Source organism: Lactuca saligna, chromosome 5 (genome assembly GCF_052625555.1).
Source record: "Lactuca saligna cultivar CGN05327 chromosome 5, ASM5262555v1, whole genome shotgun sequence".
NCBI lineage: Eukaryota > Viridiplantae > Streptophyta > Magnoliopsida > Asterales > Asteraceae > Lactuca > Lactuca saligna.
In genome coordinates, this window is record NC_136421.1 from 223,725,782 (window position 1) to 223,747,442 (window position 21,661).

Consider the following 21,661-nt stretch of genomic DNA (forward strand, 5'->3'; position numbering starts at 1 on the left):
CCTGAAACAAATAACATCAAACATTGTAAGCACAAAGCTTAGTGAGTTCCCCAAAATACCACATATAACACATATTAGCCACTCGAGGCTATAACTCTGTGGGTCCGTGCACCCAAACTCTGTGAACCCTCAGGTTCTAACTCTGTAAACATGCACAGCATAAATCACATAGAAATAATGCAGTACAACACATAACATACATAGCATACAAATACTCTATCACATAACTCTAGTTACCTAGTCAAGGTAAAGTATAGTGAGAAGACTCACCTCGCGTGTCTCGGTAATTCGTAAATCCTGAAATCACTAGTGCTCGATCTCCCGAGCTATAGTCCTCCTATAGCACAATACATCTCTAATTAACACTTTCCCAACTAAGGTCGACTACCCTTTAACAAGTCAACTTAGGTCAATGCTGGTCAACGGTCAACGGTCAACTTTGACCGGACTCGGCGAGTGCACTATAGCAACTCGGCGAGTCTGAGCGTATACATTGATTTCCCTTGAATCCTCCCTTGACACGTTGAGTATTCTCCTAACTCGACGAGTTCCACCTGGCATGATTTGTGGGGCCACCACGACTCAACTCGTCGAGTCTCAAGAACAACTCGGCGAGTCCAGCTTGATTCAGTCCACCTGTCCACTGACTCCCCCTGAATCACTGAGTCAACCCTCCCCAACTCGGCAAGACCACTCGCTGTGTGGTCGGGGCAATATTCATACTACTCGCCGAGTCTGTTCTTCGGACTCGGCGAGTCCGTGCCATGTAATGACTCAAACTTGCTCATAAGGTCAGATCCAGTCCATTAACCCATAGATCCAGTCCTTCCAAGCTTATTTAGCACGTACAGTCACTATCTTGATGCACATACAATATCTATATGACCATATATGATGCTTTTGTCTCAAATACTACAACTCAAGGTCATAAACTCGATTGTTATACATAAAGCTTGATGAGTGAGGCTCTCTGGACCTCTATGGATCCAGATGCAGAGCCTCAACACAAGAAGGGAACTATTTGGCATCAAATCAACCCAATAATGTCCATAAGAAACCCTAAATCCCATTATACTTCACAAAACAGAAGATGAGCCGAAATCATACCTCTAGATCGATGATCTAAGCTTCAAATCCACAGTATAACAACCTCGTTTGCTTCCTCTTGTCTAGAACCTCCTCCTTCTTTGCTAAATAACACACACAAGGTCAAGAAATGCTTCCTTTCTCTCTCAAAACGTTCAAGCACTTAAGGGTTTCTCTCTAAGGGTTGGTGAGCACAAATGACGACCATAAGGCCCTTTAAATAGGTCTCAAACCACGGAAATTAGGGTTTCACCACACAGCGTGGATTCGCCGAGTCTGGATGCGAACCCGTCCCCAATTCCGCGATCCTACTCGGCGAGTTTGGGCTCCAACTTGCCGAGTCCGCTCACAATTTCCAAAAATAAACCAATAAAAATACCTGGAAATTTCGGGCTGTTACAACTAAATTCGATAACATTGAATTTGTAGAAACATGAAACAAGAAAAATGAAATTTGAATCAACTTCGATTCCATCCACAACCAAGGAGATGAATATGTGGTCGACGCATGAATCACAAGATGAACAACGACTTATCTTTTTGGGTAGAGTGATTCTTATTTTCTTGATTGTTCAGGCGTCAAGTAATAAATATGTTTTTTTATATATGAGTAGCATACCAGCCTATGGTATACTAATATAAATATCCACACACACACATACACACACTCACACATTGTATTTTTGTTTTGATAACTTTACACATGATTATTTGGTGTTTGCAGGCAATTACGAATTCGGCTTGTGAGTTCATAGGGAATGTTCAATCAACAAAACTAACATCCAGTGTTGTATGAAAACTATACTTTTGTTTAGATCATGAAATATATAATATGAGAAGTTTAATAAAAAAAATGGTAGAAAGAAACATAAAATGTGAACATTTTTTAATAATTAAATTATCATTTTTTGAACTTTCTTCATCCTGCTGGAAGTGAAAGGGCATCTCATGCATTATCTGTTGGGCAAAGGCTAAAATAATGTTGCCATATAAATCGTAGCTTATAACGATAGAGAAAGTAAAGTTCACCTATTCCATTACATTCAAAATCCCCAAAAGCATGAAGAATATATTTGCTAAACTTTGCAATAGCAACATACTTTACTATTATTATCAATATATGCAATGTATTTTAATTTTTATCCATAACGGCAACATATTTAAATTTCTTTATTTGTGGTATCATTGTTATTGATAAAGAAATGCAACTACATTACCACATAAAAAAACATTAGTCCGGTTGCAAAGCATGGACATTTATACTGGTTTATATAAAAATTGTGTTGTATGTATTAATTATTTGGTATAGATGAATATGAATCAAATTACCCTATTATGAAAAATTGATAATATACCCACGTTGTGACCCCTGTTTTGGGCCATTGAAGTAGCCCATAATGGGTCACTATACTTGAGTTGGAGTAGGCCATGAATAACATTAGTTTCCGCTGTCAAATCTCAAAACCTCCAATAAATTTTTATTTCTCATAGTTCATACTTTCCGTTTCCCAACGAATTGTTGTCGACATTTATTTTGGCATATATGCCATAAATAATATCATTATAATATTTATTAATATCATTATAATATTTATTAAATGAGTAAGAAAACTCAGGATTGGTGCCAAAGATATTTAGTGTATGTCAAGAATTTCATTGCTTTAGGTTTTTGACTTGGGCGTTTTTGGCAAAATATTCAGTCCTAAGTAGATATCCCTTGATTTGAAAAATAAATTGATAGTGAATCATATTTTTAAATGAACACTTCTCATTTTCTTATATGGACATATATGATCCTTTGATTTTTTTAGAAGTTTTATTTGTTTTAGCAATAATATATATATATATATATATATATATATATATATATATATATATATATATATATATATATATATATATATATATATATATATATACTAGCCGTACACCCGCGCAAAGCGGCGACGAAAAATAGTTTCTCATTCGGTAATAAATTCTATACGGAAACATGTTAGATTTCAAGTAACACAAAACATATGCATATTGTTATCGATCGGTTTTACGGCAACAAATAAATGTAACCCTCGCAATACAAAAGAAACTAAATATTTTGGTATGTAGTGTACGTTTATATTCCTTCATTTTAGAAATCAGGACACATCCATACGAAGTGACTTGCTTATACCTTTATTAGTATTGATAAAGTTAATAAAAGAGAGAATCAAAGTTAATCTTAACAACCCGGTTTGCTTGATATAGATAAGTCTAAACAGATATATCCTATTATCCACTTTAATATCTAAAGTTTTAAACCGAAAAATAATAAAATTAATACAACCATATTTCATGGAACATGAATAACAAATGGAATACTAATTTTCTATTAGTCATAAATCATACATAGATATTTTTTCTTAATATTAAACAAAGTATTTGATTTTACAACTGATTGGTCAATTTCGATTAGAGGACATAAACAATAAATAAAGTTTAAAAAAATTACAAATAAAATGGCCTATATAATGGATTATTTGTTTTATTTTAATTGGATAAGAGATCAGGTCAAATTTTTGGAAGAGATAAGATTTTAAAGGTAATCAGATTAAAATTTAATATTATTTTATTCATGATTATTTGTATAGAAATAGTAGGATTTCTTTTATAAGTTAGTATATATATATATATATATATATATATATATATATATATATATATATATATATATATATATATATATATGATTAATTAGTTTTGCAAACACTTCCGATCTTTACTTCCAATCCTTCTGTACTTTGTTAGTTTATGGTCAATGGAAGTTTCTACTTTTGATTGTTATATCAAATATTTTGATATTTTTTGAATATATTAAAATCACCTCTAAAAGTTAGAGGTTTGAGAAGCACACAACACGTTTAAAATTCAAAATTTTCAATTCTTTCAATCCAGATAAACACTTAATAAATCTCAAAATATTATTAATAATCAGATCCTATAAACAAACTTTTTCAACCTATTAATTTTGTCACATTAATCAAGTTAAGCACATTTGACATTGAATCTTGGATTGACCACCGACCAAAACCGAAACAGATTAGAGACTACATATACATATCCAATAGTCTATAGTTCGTAAAAAAGTTAATTTAGTTTTGGTATAAAAAAGTTAATTTGGTTTTGGTATAATTTGAATTTTGGTTAGATTCGTGGACCACGCATAAATGATGTTTTAATGCGATGGTTCTTACTTTGCTATGGTTGATATGGAATTTCCGTGATGAGTTGATCTGTAGATCTAGAATGCCGAGAAAATACGGTATTATCGATAGCTTTGTTTATCACTTGTTCTTTCTTTGGATCGATAGATTGCGAAACTCTATCATTTATATCAATTCCTTGTAATGTTGATTTTTATCTAGCATCTTGTTAATTTTAATAAACTTGACTGTTCAAAAAAAAATGTGACCTCAAAAAATATGACTCTTAAAATAAACCATGACATTAATATATTCTTTTTATACAATTTCAACAAATCATTTCGAATTTGAAAGGGAAATTTTCCGGATCATCTTGTTATTATATCATATAATAAACACGAAAAAAAACCATTATTATTTAAACATACAATAATTTCCTCGTCCGAAGAAAATGACGAATTTAGTGTAGGTTTATGCTTGAAACTAATTTGTTCGGCCCAACACATGGATAAGGTTACACGGATTTTGTTGATTTCGTACATACTTAGAAAACTAGTATTTTTTCTTGAATCTTATGCATTTGAAACCTCCATTCTTTTTTTTCTTTCACGATATTCATTTGAAACTCCCATACTTTTCAATTTCTTTATAATAATAATAATAATTATAATTTGGTAATTAGGTTAAATAAATATCAAACATAAAGTGTAATCATATATAAACTAAATTTCAGTATTAAAATAATATATTTACTTCTACTTATAAAATTATGTTTTTTATTAAAATAATATATTTACTTCTACTTATAAATTATACATTTTTCCTTTCACTACATTCATTTGAAACTCACATGCATTTTTTCTTTCCCCACATTCATTTGAAACTTCCTTGACTTTTCAATTTTTTCTAATAATAAATATAAGTTGGTTAACAAGGTTAAATAAATATCAAACCTAAAGTGTAATCATATACACATGAAATTTCAATATTAAAATAATATTTTTACTTCTACTTATAAAGTTATGTTTTTTAACTTTTAACATATTATAGTTAATTTATTAGTTTTAATATATTGTTGGATGTAAACCGTTATCATTTTGAAGATATAATTTTGGAACAACTTGTATAATATACTTACATTATTAATTTGAATATAGTATTATATAGTCAACTTAAATATAAATTTTAGTTTAACTTAAACAATCCAAAAAATATTTTGTAAATAGTTAAAAATGATAAATTGTAGTTTCTTTCTAATAATGATTATAAGTTGGTCATTAAGGTTAAATAAATATCAAACCTAAAGTGTAATCATAAATAAACTAAATTTCAATTTTAAAATAATATATTTAGTTATACTTATAAACTTATGTCTTTAAGTTTTAACATATTATACTTAATTTAATAGATTTTAAATGTTGTTATATGTAAACCATTATTAGTTTAAAGCTACAACTTTTGAACAGTTTTGACAAAATACTTAAATTGTTAATTTAAATATAAAATTACAGTGTCAACTTAAATATAAATTTCAGTTCCACTTAAAAAACCAAAAAATATTTTGTAAATAGTTAAAAGTGATAAATTGTAGTGATAAATCCAAAAACTAAATTGTAATATCAATTTAACAAAAATATTTCCTAAATATATTTTTATAATCGTGAAATTTTTTCAAATAAGTAGCTTAAAATAATTTATAATAAAAATAGTTAAAAACATATCTATATAAATAGTTATATTGTTACCTTTAAAATAAAAAAACAATGTTTGATATTTTAACAAGTTATAATGATAGAAATCAAAACATTAAGCAAATAAATTTTAAAAATTAATTATTAATAACAACAACTATAAATAATATTAAACCATATATTATATTTAAATTTATTCATGAGTAACTCGCTAATAGAAGTCATTCAAACGATTGAGATTATGCAGTTATAATAGATTTATATATTATCATATAGTTCAAAATAATCTATATATTATATCAATTTAATATACAAATTATTATATCAACTTTAACAATAACGTTAATGTTATATTTTAAAAAAACATATATTTGTAATGACTTCAACTATATAGTGGTTTCTGCGCAACGTGCGGGCATTCGCCTAGTTTGAAATAAAAGTTAACACTCTTATGCGTAGTTTATGCCACTTAACTCGTTGGCAGTATCACGTGATTAATCGAAAACTTTTGGAAATAACTAAGGGATTTTGTAATGGCTAATGCTATAAATACCTTATCTTCTTTTTTAATTCCATCATTCTCATGTAATTTTTTTTCTTATTTTGTTTTTTGTGTTTTTGTTATTATTATTATTATTATTATTATTATTATTATTATTATTATTATTATAAATTTCGAAAACCGTATAAAATTCGGACAAGATTTTAAAATTCGGATGAAATTTTAAAATTCCGACGACATTATAAATTCGGACGACATAATAAAATTCGAACGACTATATAAAACAGAACAAAAACAAAGTTTGATTTTATTTATCATGAATATATTAATTGGTTCGGTATTACATATGTGTGGTAAGCGGATTGAAAACAAACTTTACTTTTGTTCTATTTTATATAATTGTTCGAATTTTATAATGTTGGCCGAATTTTAAAATGTTGTCCGTATTTTAAATGTTTATCGAAATTAATAATAATAATAATAATAATAATAAATAAATAAATAAATAAAAGAAAAAACAACAAAAAAACAAAAAAAAGCAAAAAGCAAAAAAATGATATCAAATCAAAAATAAAAAATTGATTAGATTGATGTAGGGAGGGGAGGGTAAAATTGGTTAATAAGGTACTTATATTATAACAGAATCCCAAATATAATAAAAAAAATTAATAAAATGATGTGTCAAGTTTCACCTTCAAACTAAGATTTATCATCACATTTAACAAAAAAAAAATGATACCTATATGAAATCAAAATTACTTTCCCATTTTAATTAAACTTTAATACACATATGGTAATTCTTAAGACCACTATTGAACAAATGTACATTATTATTATCAAATCATTTGTAAATGTAATACATCTTTTTTTTTTCATAAATAAAAGAAATACATGTGTTGCTAATTTCTAGAAGTAGAAAGATGGACTAAATAGTCTCATATGTTTGATGGTAATTTAAAACTCTCTACATTCTTCTTATGCATCATTGTGGTTATCATGGTGAGATACATTTTATGGATGTCCCGCTGATGTTGGTGTTCATTTTATGTTTTTTAAACTAACTACCATCCAACCTCCATATCTCACCTGATAAAAATCACCAGCTAACACACATCTATTAGGATAAAAAGTGAACGTTGAATGACATTATAATAAATAATCACCTTTCATTTGTTTTACTTTAAACTATCATTCAATGTTCACTTTAACTCTCGATGGAAGTGATGGTTGCTAATGTATGGAGATCGGATGGTGTAACGCCCGGGTTTTGGGGATAAGCATTTTAGACGATGTAATAGTCTAGGTCAACTATTGTAATTCTTTTTGAAGTAATAAAGATGAAATATTTGAGTATTATGTGAATTTATGTATTTTATACTTAATTATAAAGGTATAATTAATAAAGTATAAAAATAAGCGTCAAAATTAACGTGTGATATAAGTTCGATATCTTTACATAAAGTTGTAGTGGTCAAAACAAGGATTCCGGGGATATAAAGAACGCCGAAATCCGAGTTATAACGAAGAATTTATGACTCGTCGAATTTTTGCGATGGAACCGGCACGACATCCGGAAGCGTAAAAAGTGAATTTGTGATAAAAAAAAGACTTTTTATCCTTAGTAATCTAAACCAAAGCGTAGAGTATGTTAAACCGATAAAATCCATAAAAAGAACGCCCAAATCTGACTTTGTATGAGGAAGTTATGATTTTTCAAAGTTTCGGCTTAACAGTGTACAACCCAAAACTCGAATTTTAGTTCATAGGTTTTTGGCTTACGCGACCTAAATGAGAGTTGAAGATCTCATTAATAGGAACTCAACGGTAAAAAGACAGACGAAAATAGAGTCCGTATGAAGGAGTTACGAATTCTTCGCGGTCATTTAGCAGTCTAATCTCGTCCTACTGTTAAATTTAAGATCGATTGAGAATTAGCCGACGGAGTCTAAATGAAAGTTGTAGACCTTGATTTTACCTATACATGGATATAAAGAATGTCGAAAACAGAGCTCGTATGCGCGAGTTATGATTTTTCAAAGTTGGGAGGCTGATACGCGATATTGGGTGACGTGGCACCACCAGAAGGCTGCCACATGCACCAACTCGGCGAGTTTTTGGTCAAAACTCGGCGAGTCCATCAGAAATTTCACTATAAATAGAGGTGTCGGGTCTTGCCATTTCTTCACACCTCTCAAACCTTCTTTCTCTCTCTACGCTCTCTTTCTAAGCTCCCTAAGCCCCCCTAAAGTCTAGGTAAACCCCATAGCATCCGAAGGAAGCCCCGACACTCCCGGAGTCCCAAGAAAAGAGCCTTTCGGCTAGAAAACGATGCTAAAGCGAAGCCCGATTTTGAGAAAAACCCGTTGTAAGTGAGCTACGCCTAACCTATCTTTAGTTTAGCTTATGTTTTAATATAATAATGTTATTAGGACCTTATAATAAGTATTTGGGCTATTATTATGGGTTATATAAGTATCTTTTAACGCTTATATAGTATTAATAATAGTTAGACTATTAATTAGTCTCGGTGAATATTAGACTAAACCCTAGTGGTAATGATACTCGGTTTTGCTGAAGGAAAATTGTTTTAAGAGTAACGAAGTGTTGTCCAAGCACCGAGTCACCACCTACTCAAGTGAGTGCATAGTTACTTTCATCTTATACATAGATATGAAGTATTTTATATAAATTACATGCTATGTGTGCATATTATCTGTATACTTGCTATCTATGCTGGATGAATGTTATTATACAAGTTTTAAATGATTTAAACTGTATATGTATTTTATATCTACAATAATGTTGGGGTAAAACATGGGTAGATGTAATAAGACGACGTGTGATAAAATGATGATAGGCCTCGATGTTGTTGTTGGTGATCCAGTCATCTAGCGGAGTATAGATGACGACCACAGACTCTTCTAGACAGTCCAATGGAACGTTAGCAGGCTCGTAACCTGTAGGTGTTTGTGAACGATGTGTTCACCGGTGTACTCCATCCCCCACATGGTTGCCTTTAGGATATTTATTGCTAAGAAACCCCCCTTAGCAGTAGTGTTCATCCCGATGATAATCCTTAGGATAGGTCCCTTATAATAGGTGTTTAGGGACGTAATGTGAAGATAACGAGAACGGGTAATCGGGTTATTGTTGGTTGATGAAATTAATAAACTTATTTATTGTGGGTTGAAAACCCTATGTGCTCACCAGGCTCCCAAGCCTGACCCACTCGGTTTCATGTATTACAAGTAGTGGCGCTCGAGCATAGATGTGATGTTTTGGATGACAGATTACAGACATAGGTCTGTAGATATGCAAATAATGTAGTAAGGCTTATATTGTACTATTTATGCTTTTGATTTGTATCGAACATGACATCCCAAGTCTTTTAATGAAATACATTTCTTTGGAAATTCTTTTGATAAACCTTTATCATATTTTGTTTTGGGACAAATTCCGCAACACTTTTGTTTAAAATGTTACTCCGATTTCAAACAAAGCATAAACAAAATCGGTATTTTTTGGCCGTGAAAATGAGGATGTCACAGATGGTAGTTAGGTTAAATAACATTTAAAGAACATCAACATCAGATAAACACCCACATAGTGCATATCATCATGATACTCATAACGATACACAAGAGGAATGTAAATATTTTGAAGTGGTCAGCAAACAATATAAGTACTTAATCCACATTTTCATTCATTGAAATTAGCAAAAACTATATTTTATTTGATTATAATAGAAAAATATATGTTACGCTCATAAATGAATTGTTACTAATAATATATATTAATTCAAGGATAATCTTCAAAAAATCATAATATTTTGATTATTTGTTAAAAAAATATAGTAATCCTCGTAAACATCCAAATATTTTTACCAAATTAACAAAAAAAAAGGATATCAGCTAAATTTTCGAAACCTGCCAACAAATTATTTTTTGGAAGTTTTATCCCATATCATGGACTAAAATATTGATACTTATTAAATAGAGAAATTAAATATCCTTCTATTTTTTGTTTCTATAAATTCTTCTATCCAATTAAATTGTGACATGTGTAACATTTAATGCTTATTTAATGAAATTTAGTGATATTTTAAGATATTAATGTGATACATGTTATCATTTAAATGGGTAGGAGTATTTGTAGGAATAAAAAGTAGAAGGATATTTAATTTGTCTATTAAATATTTCCATGTATGTTAACTATGATTACTATATCAATGAGCATAAAAGCTTAAATATGAACATTTTTGTAAGGAATGAGCTAAGACTTATTTGTTGGATGTTTTGATAACTAAAACGTAAATGTGGAAGCATAAGGATCTTAAGCTCGAATCTGATTACAAGAAAGCTTAATCAAGAAAGAACGATTAGATACCTGATTTCATTATAATCTTCGAATCTGAAGAACTAGGTTTGGGTTTTCTAGTTGATCTCAAGAGCTCTCTCTAAAATCTATCAGCAAACCTTAAACGAATTTTCATGTGTATTTTCGTTTGTGTCGATTTGTTCCTCATCACATGTATTTATAGATGGAGATAAACCCTAATGTGAGATAAGGAAGGGATCTTGAGGATCTTGAGTCAAACTGGGAAGTCAACCCACAAGGTAAGTAAATATTCTATAAATCGGTCCATCAACAATTTATACGCTTACCATAATGACTTGATTTAATGATAACATCACATATATATGATGTGGTCCCGTAATTATCTACCAATATCCCACTAGACCACGAATATATAAATGTAAGTATATTGTATAAGCGTTCTAATGAATGTTATCGTAATATTGGTACCCTTAAACAATCTCGTCCACTAATCATAATAGTATAGGATCAAAGTGGTCTTCGTTACAATTTAGGTAACTAAACCTATCAATGATCACATATACAAATATAACTAACGAAATAGATTAAACATGATGTGTTGTTTTGAAATCTAAATAGATTTCCAATGAGTTCTTCTTTTGATTGAAGTGAGATCAAACTTCAAATAAGTGCAACTAATAATGGAGATAACTGAATTCTTAATTTTGTGCAAAAAACATACTTGTTCTTAAACAAGACATAAAACACCATAAAAACTCCCACTAAAACCAAATATCACACCAATGTGTGTAGTATGCTCATGAAAGACCTAAGGAGGTGATCCCTTTATGAGCGGATCCACTTTTATGGATTTTGTTAATATGTGCTATATATATATATTTCCATTTTGCACTATTGTGTGAATAGAAGAAAACTTTATGTCAATATGATTTGACTTAATAGAACTGTTGTTTGAATATAACATTGCTGACTTATTATCAAAACTTTAGTGGTCTTTTAATACCTATAATGTGTAGCCTCGTGACAAATTTCCACAACCATATTCCATGCTACAAATTATTCTGTCATCATGGAAAAAGTTACCGAAGTATATTCCATGAAATGATTCATCATGCTAATATGTAAAAGTATCCTGATATGGATCAGTAATTATTTTGGCATCTAATAAAATCATATTCTTAATAAAAATGATCTCCAAAACATTTGAATTTCCTATAGTTGATCATATAGCCTTTTGTTATATATAGATATCTCAAAATCCATTTGGTTGCTTTCTTATGATCTAAACTTGAATTTCGTAGATAGCTGCCCAAAACCAGAAAGATAAATTTACTCTTACTTAATCTGTGATACACAAAATCATCTACTGTATTTACCTCAAAACCAAAAGAGATAATAATTTGATGAAAAATGTGGTCCCACACATAGGATATCCAAATTTTAGGCTGATGAGTTTGTGTATTCTGAATAGGAGATTGAATAACATTATCGATTACTGATTCATAATCTGCATACTATCGAAAGCAATAATAGGAATCAAGATTGATTCCTCTTTAAGGACAATGTTTTAACCTTGTTTCTCCCCCAAACTCAACATCCTCAAAGAATGTTGCTCTATCCAAAATACAAGGTCAATATCCATGCAATTGAGAACTAACATAATGCCCTCATTCTATTCCTTAAAATTAATCTCATTGAGTACATAAATCATAAATATGATCAATGTTAGCAGATATAATACCATAATTCAAACATATGCAAATCTATTTTTATGCTCATTAATCCATAAATTGTAATCAATAAATTCAATTTATGACATCTTTACAAGGTATCAACACAACATTAATATCAAGTCTTTCGACAGTAATACTATCTTGCAAGAGATATCCTTGTTTTAGAGATAAACATTGATAATAAATCATGTCAATTAACACGCCCATCTTTGGATTGACTTATTAATCACATGGAACCAAAAAAAAATACCACATATATGTTTATTCGGCCAAATATCAGTCTACCTTTAGGCAGGGTCGGCCCAATGTAGGTTCAAAAGGTGCATCTGAACAGGGCCCCGAAAGTCAGAGGGCCCATAATTTTTATAGCATTTTCGGTAGCTTGTGTTCAATTGGCCCCAAACTTGCAAAACACATTAGGTTAATTCATGTCAAGCCGCACGTATAAGGCAAGATGAGTGGGAAAAAGATGAAATTTGGGGAAAAGAGAACAAATGCTTCGATTTCTTCTCACACATGATTCAGGAGCAAGAGTTATATTGGCAATGGTTCGTCACTTCTTTCATCTTTCTCAAAATTCTGAAACAAAGTTACAAACATCCTACAATCCTTTTCAACAATTAGAAAATTGCGATCTTTGCTTCTTTCTTCTCGAAAATTAGATTTTAGAAGCTTTAGATTTCATGTTTTTGACTTGTAGTTTCGAAATCAGAAGGAGAATGTAGATATAAAGGCGTTCATATTTTTTTTCCCTTGTTCCTTGTTCCTTACTTCTTTTTCTTCTACTTAATTTTTTTATTTCTAATTTTAAAGGAACAAGATTACAAGAATTGAGTTCTAAAAACCAGATTCAGAGGAACAAGAGCTAAGCAACTGAGAACATCAGTTTCGAAAATCAGAAATTAGAAGGAACGAACAAGGCATTGAGGAAATCGATTTCTCGAAAATCAGTTTTCAGTTCGTACAATCTTTTAGTCGTTCTTCATGGCCCTTGAAAATCAAATTTTAGAAGCTCGAAATTCAATCCGGATAGTGGTTTCGAATTCAGAAGGTACAAGGAGTTTCTAATTCTTGATTTTTCTAGATTATTTTTTGTTTTTAGTTTTTGACTTTTGGATTTTTCAAGGGACACGCCAATCACTTTCGAAAATCAGAAGGAACAAGGTTACAAGCAAATCAATTTATGATTTTTATGAAGACACAAAGCAAATAGAATTTTGTGTTTTTCTTTCCGGTTCTTTTTTATTTGCATTTTTGATAGATGTTTAGCTTATTCATTTTGTGGTTGTAGTGTGGATATTTTACATTTTCAGATAATTACAAACATGAAATTTATATCATATTGTAGAAAGTAAATAGCTTAAAAAATCAATCTTTATGTTGGTGTATTGGTTAGATCTCGTGTTTGTTTATGATAGTGGTTTCCGGTGAGGTAAATGATTGGAATGCGTTCATTGTTTTTTTGGCATCAGATAAATGGAAGTGAAAGAGTGTGTGTGTTTTTTTTGTTAATGTTTTTCTTTGTAAATGAGAGTTTTTTAGTTCAAGAATTGCTAATTTTAGTTTATTGCATGTGTGTGTTTGTGATATCTTTACGGGTTTCCTTTTAGAATGGAAGTTAGCCCAAGAATCTGAGCTCTCTAATATGGATTTTCATTTTCAAGTGATTTTTATTTTTAATCTATCATTTATTTTTCAAAAAAATCAATGGCAAAATCTAAAAATAAAAAAATAAAAGTAAAATGTTATAAAAGTAAAATGCTACAGAAAATGAGTACATTTAAGTGAATTATTTTGCATAAATTTGTTGATTATCAAGTTTCAAGGCCTATTTTTTTTTGTTAAATTGCACAGGGTCTCCGGAATTTCGCGGCGGTTCTGCCTTTGGGTCGGTTAATACCCGCATTAGTAAACACATAAACTATAAATTTTGATAATAAGAATTGACAATATATCATATCAATTAATAAACTCCTCTTTGAATTGACTTATTAATGTCATGTTACCTAAATATTGTCGTATATTTATCATTAAACATGTATTTACCCGGCCGAATATTAGCCTACATTTGGATCGATTAATATCCGCATTAATAAACATATTAACTATAATATTTAGATTCTTAGAAAATTAATATTTACAAAAAAGAGATCACTTTGTGGATATATAATGTTACTAAATTTTCCAAGAAAATAAATAATAGCATAATCGAATTTATTGATAACCATAAATAAAAGACAACTATACATGAAATGGTGTCAAATTAATATATAACAAAAGATGTTATCTAATAATTTCCTTAAATGCCCCCATAATTTTTTAGGCCAATTAGATTATGAAGATAATGACATCAGCATAGTTGTGTTCGGAAAAGACAACAATAAAATAAAATCAAAATCTATGATAATAATATTCCCATATTTGATACATACAATGATAAAAAAAATGGATTTCATACCTTATTCAAATTTCACAACTAAATAAAATAACTATACTTGTACATACAGTGTCATTATAGCTTAAAAAAATAAACCAACAAATGTACAAACACAACTTTTAAATACAAAATAAAAGATACGACTATTTTATTAAATTCTTATAAAGAAATTAATAAATGATGTCAGAAAATAAAGACCTTACACAATTTAAATGGAACTTATATGACTTATTATATCGATATTTAATTCCTAAAATAAAAGGAATGAAGCCCTACTATTAATTATTCAGAGCGACAAAAATCATGAGGATTTGCAAAAGTATGATAAACATTTTTGTTAATAAATAAAAAGATATTATAATAATACTAAAAGCGAGAGGCATATATATGATATGAGAAATTAAATTGATTCCTACTTTTTATGCATACAAATGTTCCTACCCAATAAAATTATGACAACTGTCATCTTTCCATATTTTTTAAACTAAATCATTAAGACTATATTAAGAATATATCAAATACAATTAAATTGAATGGTGATTTGTCATAATTTTAGTGGGTAGGATTAATCGTAGGAATAAAAGGTAGGAGATAATTTAATTTCTCATATGATATATATGCCATGCATTCATACGAAAAACCTAAACAAAGAAAATATATAGTTGACATAACCCGTTTCTCTTGTTGACGATAAATTTACACGGATATGCTTAATTTAAAATATTCACACATATCTTAATCAACCTAAACTTAAATTTCTAATAATAGATTCGAGTAAATTTTGATACCAATTGTTGGATGTTTTGAAAACTAAAACATTAACACGTAATCATAAGGATCTTAAGCTTGAATCTGATTACAAGAAAGTTTAATCAAGAAAGAACGATTAGATACCTGATTTCATTATAATCCTTAAATCCGAAGAACTAGGTTGTGTTTTCCAGTTGATCTCAAAAGCTCTCTCTAAAATCCCTCAGCAAACCTTAAACGAATTTTCATGTGTATTTTCGTGTGTGTTGATCTGCTCCTCATCACATGTATCTATAGATGGAGATAAACCATAATGTGAGAGATGAAAGAGATCTTGAGGATCTTAAGTCAAACCGGAACTCAACTCACAAGATAAGTAAATATTTATAAATCGGTCCATCAATAATTTATACTCTTATCATAATAACTTGATTTAATGATAATATTACATATATGATGTGTTACATAATTATCTAACATTATTATGCAAATTGCTTTTGGGATAAACTTGATTGTTTTATAAATATCGATTATATGAATCAATTTAAGGAACAATCTTCAAATCAAGTCCTAATCGGTGAAGGAAACATAACTCTGAAGCTTGCGTTACAGTTTACCCTTAGCCAAACAGAAAAACTCCCCATTATTTACATTACAGGCCCTATACTATGTGTTATGTTCACTTGTACTCGTTACACATAAATTCATGTTTAATCCTATTTAATTCAATTGGGTGTCACAGTTATGGTCTTATTTGGTAAATTCATAAGTGAATAAATTTTAAACTTTTCTTCAACTCAGAATTTTTTTATTAAAGAAGTATTTATATGACATTAGATGCATTTTTAAACTCAGTTAATAAAGAATAATTTTTTTATGAGAAATCTAAAATCATGTGTACTCGAGCTTTTGATACCACAAACTTACAAACAAAGAATTACCACTATGAAGAAGAACGATGTATAGTTATTTGTACCCATTTTATATTTGAAAACTCCGAGGTCCCAAACATCAATATCCAAATGTGGTTTTTTTGTGTATATGCTCTGTAAATTCACAATTATAAAAACCTAGGAATCTTTAAAATATAATCAATAAAGCCCCTTGTGGAAAATGATAAAATGGGCCACATTTATATTTTGCTTTAGCCAATCAGAATGCACCTTACCCAAAGGAGAACTAGTTATTGCCATACATTATTATAGAGAATGGTTTGTAAATTGTAATTCAACGTTTGAGGAAATGGACAAAATAAGAATACTAGAATCGTATATAGCTGTCTCGCTATGTTGTTTTGTGCATTTCTTAATTCCGTTACCATGTGCTCTCATGGACCACAAAACGCATTAAGATTTTTTTTTTTTTTTTTTTTTTTTTTTTTTGGAATAATATCTTGATGAGGTAAGATAATTTTTGAAATGTATATATTTAATCATTATTTCTTTTTAATTAAACCCTTATACTTTATTAATATATACACATTAGGTTATCTTCACCGGATTCTACAGGTTTTACCATATCAAGTCATTTTCCTTTTATTTTATTTTGTTGAAATGAAATACCCAGGTGACATCCACATATCCACAACGAGATATTTTCAACTTTTATTCATCATGAAAAAGACGGAGAACCCCGATCTCCGGCGACTCCTTTGTGTGTTCCTACACGTCACTGGTAGTAAGGAGGAATGATGGCAAAAACAGCAAGGTCGAAGAGGGAGGCAGGAGAAAGTAGAGACGGTAGTTGGCGGCGATGAGCTGCTCTGGTAGCCCCCTCGTCGATTTTTTCTACTTTTTCTGGCAACATATCTCAAAGATGGAGGCAAAGAGAGACAGGTCGGAGAAACACAATAGATAAAGGGTGTTTAGTTGTTGCTGTTCGACCGGAAGGAAGAGAGACGAGAAAGAGAAGGGTCGCCACCCTTTTCTTATTGCTGGAGTATCTTACCCTATCAAGTCATTTTCCCTAAAATAAAATTCGCATATGACCGGTATACCGGGTATAGCCAGTCATAAGGATTGTATTGTTACAAAAAATAAAGTATAAGAGTTTATTTTACAAAAATAAAAAAAAATAAAAAATAAGGACTAAATGTGTACATTTCAAAAAGTATCTTATCCTCCACTTCTTGTTTCTCCGCGCACTCCTTTTTTGCCGACTTCTTTTTCTCTGTCGAACGCTAAATGTTCAACGAAATTAAGATTATATCGATAAAATGTCGCTATCATTTTCCGCATTTCATCTACGTCCATGATGAAATTTGATGCACCCGAAGAAGTCCTATTTCCCTTCCTTTTTGCTTTATCAATACCCATCGACCGGACAATTTCTTCTAGCTCAAGTTCGTCCTCCTCATTTAAATCTAGATCGACCCGAGAATCGGAGGAAATTATGTAACCAATAGAGTCCGTTTTTGTTCTCTTTGATTGTTGTACTTCAGGTATAAAGTTTTGCATGTATTTTTTCCACCTAGGACTTTTAATCAATATTTTCCAACATTCGTGTCACTTGAATGACTTTCCTACTTCCTCTAGAAAAAATGCAAAGCTTCCTGAAGTATTTTCTTCATCTCCTTGGCTGCTTTTCTATTGGGTTTTTAGGTTGTTGTACAACCCGTTCATTTTTGAAACGACATTCGCTATTTCTCAAAACTTTGAATTCAATTGATGATTGGTACGGTATTCATCACCTTTTCCCATCTCCTAGCGAAACCTCTCAAGAATGTTAAGCCAAAAAATAATCCCCTGGTTGTGCATTTCTTGTCGCTGAATCCTCTAAAATGTCAACTCAAGCTTTTACAACAACTATCTCTTCTTCTGGAGTCTATGCTTTCGGCTTCTGTCTTCTAGGTTGTGTGACACCCTCCTTCACCTTTTGTTTTCCTTTGCGGTGTTGGCTGGGGGAGGGTGTCGTGGGTTGAGTTTTCCATACAATCTCTTCATCCGACTCATTGATGCTTTGGGTTTGAGATTGAAAAAGTGGGATTTGAGTTTGTGGTTGATTTGGTGAAAGTTAATCGGGTAAAATTGTCTAACATTTTGATATTAGAATTGTAGTGGAGATTGAATGAGAGGATCAAGTTGTAGACGATAAACCCCTTTAGACGAATTGATAGCGAAAATGTTTTGAGTTGAACTCGAAACATTGGTTTTTCCTTCTATCGGGTTTGGGGTTTGATTGTCGAGATTTTTTTTTTTTTGAAGAAAGTAGAGAGAAATTGATAGAAGGAGGTGTGAATTTGAAAGTTAAAACATATGTATATATATTTATAAATGTAGAGGGTAAAAAAATTTTAAAATAAAATAAAAATAAAAACCCAATTTTCTATATCTAACCGTTGAGTAATTTTTTTTAATATATTACAGTTTTCTAACGGTTAGAATGAAAAAAACAAAACAAAAATCGCCGACCAATTGTATGTCTACATACCATGTAAACTTCTATTCCTTTTACTGTGCTTAAAAGTCATTTTCTCCTTTTGAAATACATACCATGTAACTTTATAAAAACAATGATTCCTTTTATAATTTTTATTTGGATTTTAAAGGATTTGCGCGTGAATGTGGTTCCATGTGAATTCATCTTCAAACGTAATCATCGGGTGCTCATGTTCACACTTATGTATTGATCACCTCTCTTTGCATTAGGAACCTTCTTCTAAACCCCACATCACCAAATATAAGATTTGGAGCAAAATAATCATGCACAAAACAATCATGTGTACATTCATGGTTTCTATAAACACGATTTCTTTTAATACTATAATTTTAACAATGTTATAAAAATTCATACTAGTTTTTGATTAGTCCCTAGGCGTAGACAAAAAATTAGTTTCTAATTAGTTCCTAGGCTGTAAGCAACCGTTAGGTTGTGTCTATGCGCTTATGCATATTTAGACAATTAGTGAAGTTGTTGGGAGTCAGAATTTCTAACGCATCGAAAAAGTTCTCGCTCAATACTAATATAATTTGTTTAGGAATAATCAAAGTTATACTAGTCAGATTTACCTATTTTATAATGATATTATTCATATTTAAGTAATGATTTGATTATATTAGTCATATTATTTTTAATATTTAATTGTTTTACAATTTAGAGTCCGTAAATAGTTTCCTACTACTGTGATTATATTAGTCATATTTTTTTGGAATGAATGAATTTTATAAAAGCTAGCTATGAACGATCAAAAATAATAAATAAAATTAAGGTTGTATTAGATTTGGACTATGCAATCTTTGAAGCCTTAGAGTTTCTGCGACAAAACCAATTAAACAAATACAAAATTGTTTTACAGTTTAAGGTCCCTAAATAGTCTCTAGTCGGTACTCGACAAATGTAGTACCATCTAACAAATTTTGAAATATTGATTTTTAATCATATTCAATATATTATTTTAAAGCAAATTACAAATTTTATCCTTATCGGTTCCATTTTCCTGCAATTTTGGTCCATGTTTTGAAAATTTAGCACAGTTCATCCTCATTGTTTCAAAATGCATATCGAATGGTCTTTTTTCTTAACATCATTAAGACCAATATGAAAGGACGATTTTTCCCTTATACCTAAAATAATAAAAGTTATAAACCTGAGAACCAAACTATAATTTACTCTAAAATTTGAAGGATTCTTTTCTTATCCAGAATACATAGTGTCTCTAAACCTTTCCATTGTCTCACCTTTTTCGCCACCACACAACATAAATCGACATATCGACCACACCTCCTCTGCTGGTTCTCGATAAACCTATTGCTACATTCTTCTCCCTTCACTTCTAGCCTCCATGATCTTTCTATCGGTTTAGGACAAATCCTACACCACGACCTCCCTCTTTTTTGGAATGTACCTCCTATCTCATTCCAACAACTCATCTCTCACCCTTCCTCAATCATTTTTCTGTTGGTTACTGCTATTACCTACAAATAACTACTCCCCGAGCCATTGCTTCAAGACCGACTAAGACTAAATTAGGGTTAGCTTGGACTCTTTTTTGAAAATAACAAAAATAATGGGTTTGAGATCTTGATTTAAATTTGATTTTCAAGTTTAGGATTTCAGTTTGGTTTTAGCTTTAGGTTAGGGATTTCATGGTGATGGGTTAGGGATTAATATTTAAATATATATATATATATATATATATATATATATATATATATAATTAAGAAGTTAGAAAATGACAAAACATGGGTAAAACTATCATTTAATAAGTGGTGGTTGAAGATGGAACTAGACTAATTTGAAATCTTGAGGATGAATCATGCTAAATCAAAACTTAGACTACAACCATAAGAGAGTGCCAACCACTAGGACAAAACTATATTACCTATTATTTTGACTTAATAATGTAATATACTTTTTTACTTTGTATACATTTAGTTACTGGATTTTTTTGTCCACATTTGACGATTTAACTTATTTTTGTATACATTCAGTTCTTATAACCGACTACTTCACGTTAATATAGGAAAAATAACTTAAAAAGGTAATACAACTTCAATTTTATACACATGTAGTCCTTAATGTTTTTTTTGCACACATTCAGTTTTTATTACCTATGTTGAGAGAAGAACTTTTGCTTGAGTTTATGGTGTGGAATTTGAAGTTAATCTCGTGGATGTTTTGGTTAGTTCAACAATAAATAAGTGTGGAATTATAAGAGCAGTTCATATTGGAATCATAACAACAACATAACTAAATAAATATAAGCAACATATAAGAAGCTCTATTGAATCATAACTAGGTTTGCATGCAAACACTAAGTTAGTAAATGAAGAACAACAAAAACATAAATAGAGACAAGGATACTTGTATTTCAATATTATGATTACAAGAAAAATGAAGATGTGAGACACATTTGAAGATTAACCCATACCATCTATTTATAGCTAAATAAAGTACTAGCTATTAACCGTTTAATACAAAAGGTATGGAGAACATGCGGCCATGCTTTC

At 30.2% G+C, this 21,661-nt stretch overlaps 1 long non-coding RNA gene across 1 annotated transcript; it reads left to right on the top strand.

Annotated features, from left to right (window-relative positions):
* Positions 1–12,942: 12,942 nt before the first annotated feature.
* Positions 12,943–13,876, top strand: LOC144998795 (uncharacterized). Its single transcript, XR_013660436.1, has 3 exons — positions 12,943–13,074; positions 13,340–13,577; positions 13,653–13,876. It is a non-coding gene; the product is annotated as an uncharacterized LOC144998795 (long non-coding RNA).
* The last annotated feature ends 7,785 nt before the right edge of the window (positions 13,877–21,661 follow it).